We start from the raw sequence: 5707 nt of genomic DNA on the forward strand, positions 1-5707 counted from the left end.
ATCCCGAAGTTGAAAATGTCTAGGATAGCCAATTTTGTTTCGGTCATAGTTTCTTCGTTACAAGTCCGTTTTCGTTGATTCAAATTGCCATCTTCTTGGATCGAGTTCTTCTATAAGACTATGAACTGTAAATACCTTGGTTTGTATTCAAAATCATACGGCATAGATGAAAGTTTAGTGATACATATGAAGGTAAACATTTTTGTTACAACAAAATCATTTAATGACCATTCTTCCAAAAATACTTATACTTTGAAAAACCAAGTTTTACCTTGTTAAATTAACATATAAATAAGTTATGTTACATGTCTTGAAGTATTTTAAAAGTTAAGTTAGAAGGATCTATTTAGTTTGCAAACAAGTTTGAAAACATTCAAACTATGTTCTTGTTGTTAAACTTTTGTACCACAAAATAAGATAGCTATATATATATGAATCGAATAAGGTTATGAACATAGATTCTACCTCAAGTTCCTTGGATGAAGTTGCTGTAAAGGAGAAGTAAGAAGCTAGAATCAAAAGGGTGCTAGAGGTGGATGAAAGATTGGAAGTAAGTTGGTGTTCTTGAAGGGTTTTCTTGAAGTGTTTTTGTATGGTTTTCTTATGGTGTTTTAGTATGGTTTTTGAAGCTAGATCTTCAAGGTAAGTTGCTGAATGATTATGGAGGTTAAGAGTGAAGAGAGAGTGTGTGTTTATCTTAAGAAATTTCGAGTTAAAATGAAAGAGGATGAGGATACATATATAGGAAAAAAAACGTGAATGGGGGGGGGGGGGGGATGAGAACAAAATTTCAAGTAATGATTTTATGTATCTAGCCTTATTTACATCCAAATTCAATTACCTAGCTCTAAGGGCAGTAACAAGAGTAGGTTTGGTGGTGATTTGATGTGTATTTACTATTAGTAAATACGTATAAAAGCTAGGTATGATACGAGTATAAATACTCTAGGTATACGTATAGAAATTTTGTGAAAAATGGAATGAGGATTCAAATATAGCTATCTTTTGTGAATACACTTATATGGTTTTATGTATTTAAGTCTTTAAAAGTGATTAAATACATTACTTATACAATATATGTATAAACATTATAAGTCTTAAGTATTTATGTCAATTAACGTTACGTATTGTTATCATTTTGAAAACTTAAGTTAGTAGTTTCAAAATATACTTATAACTTGTTGTTATTAATACAAAATGAGATATTAAAACATTCTTTAATCATGTTAAATATGTATATATACATATATATACACAAACGTATAATTATCATATATTGTATAGTTCGTGATATCATCGGTCAAACTAGACAGTCAAACGTTGTGTAAAACTCTTTTCGGAAATATAAGTCTCGACAATTTGGATTGCTTATCATGTTGGCAAGGTTTAATTTATGTAAATATTAATCTTATAAGTATAGAATGATCGAAAAAGTGCAGGTCGTTACACATTATTTATAGTGCGTAAAATAAATATATATCATGACCCATTATACAACGTGTTGTCTCAGAATTAATCCGACGTATTGTTGTACATGTGTCCCGACGGTATGTAAAGTACAGAAATTAAATAAAATTGCGAGAATGTAAATTGCAATAAATTAAATGTTAGCCAGGAACAGTTAGTTGGAACAGTTAGCGTGGAATCCTAACAAAATTTCAATTAATTAGTTCGTTTGTTTCTAACTCTTTTATTTTGTCCAATGTTTTCTTCGTTATGCCACTTGTTGAATTTTGATAGATCAAAATCAAAATATGAAATTTGAATGAAAATGATTATCCGATGGTGAACGGATACGTATAACAGTAGTTGTAAGTAGGATAGTAAATGATCGTTGAATCAGTTTTGAAGAATGTACAGTGCAACTTATTAACGTGAAATCATAAATATTCCTCGGGTACTACCTACCCGTTAAAATATTTTTCATCATTAATAGTTTCTACGAAAGGATTTTTAATTACAATCTTTATGAAAATATACTTGCATATATATTTTCTTCGGATGTAACTATGGATTTAAATGAGTCAATAAAGTATTAACTCTCTTGATTTATTGTTAATACTAGATTACATAATTTCTAAAACATTAGAGATTACATAATCGCCATGTCGAACGAAGATAAATGAGGTAAAACAATACGTAAAGCGAAGATAATCGATGTAGAACGATATATAGAATGAAGATCATACTCGAAGTTCAGATGAGGTTTTTTAGGTATGTGATGTTGATATCCGAGATACAATTTGTGATGTTGAGTTTTACGGTGTGGTTGTGGTTTGGGGGTGGTAAGAGTACTGTCGACGTTGATGTTGGTGGTACAGATTATGCTGCTGGTGCTGCTGCTGGTGTTTGTAACCTTCGCACCGTATTTTCTAAAGCCACTACCCGAGCGCGAAGCTCGTTGACTTCTTCTATTATACCGGGATGATTGACGGTTGGAACGAGCGAATGAACAAGATTCGAAATATGGGATAGTATGTAATCATGACGAGATACTCTAGAAATGAGCGAGAAAATGGTGTTTCGAATAGGTTCACCGGTAAGTGCTTCAGGTTCATCGTTAAGAGGACGATTTGGTGGATGGAATGGATCACCTTCTTCTTTTCTCCAGAGATTTAGTATATTACGAACCCATCCCCAATTCATCCAGAATAGATGATGGGAAATTGGTTGATCCATTCCGGTGACGCTGTTCTCGGAGCTCGAATGGAAATCCATATCGGCGTAGCTATCGAAGTCGGAGGAATTCGAACTGGATGAAGAATCCATCTTGTATAGTCGAAGAAATGAGTTTTTGATTTGGAATAGCTTATAGGAGTTGGGTTTGGTACTCTTCAATACATAATTTACTTATGTATATATAATACCAAAATCCCGGATGTCACGGAGAATCTTTGAAATACGTTAGACAATATTTATAGTAACAGATAAGCTAGGATATGAATTTTGTCTATACACTATCGATGCACTAGATGCAGTAAGACGTGTCTAGACTTAAGAATAATAAGCAGGCAATTTCCTAAGGATGATAAGCAGATGGTTTCCGACTAGAAATGATAAGCAACACTTTTTGACATGCAGACACGCTCGAAGTCCAGACTCTCTAATGTATCCTAACAACTACCAGTTAGACATACTAATGGGAGACCTGGTTCGCTAAGACCACCGCTCTGATACCAACTGTGATAACCCGAACTAATCCATCCGGACGACGTCCATATTGATTATAAAACGAATCACAATAGTTGATAACATTGCGAGGTACTTGACCTCTAAATGATACATTTTACCAACGTTGCATTTATTCTTAAAAGACAACCTTTCTTACATTAATAGTTTACATGTACACCTATCGTTTCATAATATCCAAATGATCTAATCTGTCATTTACTTAATATTAATCTCTATTGAACTTCAATGACTCGAATGCAACGTCTTTGAATCGTAGCTTAAATGGTCCCAAATAGTATCCTTAATATGAGCTAATGCACAGCGGAAGACTTAATTCGTACCTGAGAATAACATGCTTAAAAATGTCAACATAAAGTTGGTGAGATATATAGGTTTGATGCTAGCAGCGTAATGTAACGACCCGGAAATTTCCGACCAAATTTAAACCTTAAGCTTTATATGTTTCCGACACGATAAGCAAAATCTGTAATGTTGAGTCTAGAAAGTTTGAAATCTATATTTGGATAATCAGTTACCCTTTGACCAAGCCTGTCGATTCACGAACCATTGTGTGTAAATAATAATGTATATACGTATATATATATATATATATATATATATATATATATATATATATATATATATATAAATATTATTATTGTTATTATTATTATTATATTATTATTTTTAGTATTATTTTTATAAATATTATTATTATCAGAAATTATGTATTCTTTATACATTTATATTATTATTATTAGTATTATAAATTATTATCATAAAATTCGAATATTTTCATATATTATTATTAACTTATTTATTAAAATTTATATTTTATTAAAGTTATTATTATTATTCTTTTTGTGATAATAATATCATTAATTTTATTAAGTGTAATACTAATAAAGTGTACTACTTAGGTATTAAGATAAATAGAGATTGTATAATTACAGATTTATATAAAGTAATATCATTAATTTACTTATTAATATTACAAATACTGTGTTATTATTATCATTATCATTATTCTTACTAGTATTAATATGATGTTAATATTATTTTTATTTTTATTTCTGGTTTTGTTATTAGAATAAATGTTTGTATTATTAATAATATTAATTATGTTTTCTTAATATGTAATGTACATATAAAAATTAGATACACAAATATTTAGATAAACAAATACAGAAATAAAATATGGATATATACAGATTTTAAATAAACAGATAAATATAATTATATATAAACACATTATTTATGCATATAAATTTAGAAAATAAGTATTCTTTTGTAAATCATTCTCAATATCATAAGTAATTCGATTCTTATCTATAATTCTGTGTAAACCGTGACTTTTATCACACTAATATCCAAAATCAGTCAAAATCATAATTCACTTTATTTTTTTAAATTGTTCCTGCTTGTATTTATCTGTTTAGTTGTTTCTGATAAGTCGAATACCTGATTTTTATAAATCAAACGTGTTACAACTATTCTAACACACTCAATCATAAATCACAAACACCATTAAACTCTCTTGTTCGATACCTATTACTTGAGCTGTTGCTTGTTATCTGTTTTCCTCGATCAAGATCAAAAGCAAAATCCATCGTTAACTGCAGTTGAAGCTGCACCACAGCTGCATCTGTTTCATCTTTCTGTTTCTAACCTATTTCCTGCTCGAACAAGACCCAAACGAAAACTCATACTGCCCGCTGGTTCCTGTTCTCAATTATAACCAATTACTATCCTACACTACCACGACACCGTTACCAGCGATTCAAAACAACCAATGAATCACTGTTAGCACTACTACTAACCTGCTATCTCTTCCTATTTCGGTTCAAGACCCACCTTGATCACCACCTTCACCTTTTGGTTGTCAAACCAAGAATCCCACCATCTTTAATCACCAAAACCTTTTCCATTCATGTTATTGTTAACTGATCAAATAAATCGAAACCCTCTTCACTCTTGTGAAACCAAACCGCCACACAAAGCAAACTGTAAACCATCATTTAATTCATCGAAAACAGCTTCTTGCAACTGTTTTATGTCTTGGTTTCCATCACGAACCACCATGATCAATCTCTATCTCGATCACTATTATACTCCTGCTATACTGATTCGTTTTCTATGGAATTAATGGACCGATTACCAATACAGTTAAAGTGATTACTTCTGTCGGTGCGTTTATAAAAAAAAAACAAAAAGAAAAGAGAAATCGTGGATTTGCTGAGTAAAAGTGAACCCTTTTCCCATTTGTATACCGTAAACCTTTTTGATATAATTTGGGCCGTAAAGTAATGTGTTAGGAAGTGGGATCCAAGTATTCTTGTTGGGCTACAATGACCCACTTTTCTCTTTGGGCCACAACTTGGGAACCAACGTTCTATCTGTTTCTTAATTCTGTATGATGACAACAAAAATACACATATTATTAGGAAGTGACGGGTTACATAGTTTGGGATAGGCGTTATAATCAGAAATGAAGTGAACGGAGGAGTGGTTAGGGGAGTAGTCTTTGGAAGAGAGG

This window comes from Rutidosis leptorrhynchoides, chromosome 11 (genome assembly GCF_046630445.1).
Source record: "Rutidosis leptorrhynchoides isolate AG116_Rl617_1_P2 chromosome 11, CSIRO_AGI_Rlap_v1, whole genome shotgun sequence".
Taxonomy (NCBI): domain Eukaryota; kingdom Viridiplantae; phylum Streptophyta; class Magnoliopsida; order Asterales; family Asteraceae; genus Rutidosis; species Rutidosis leptorrhynchoides.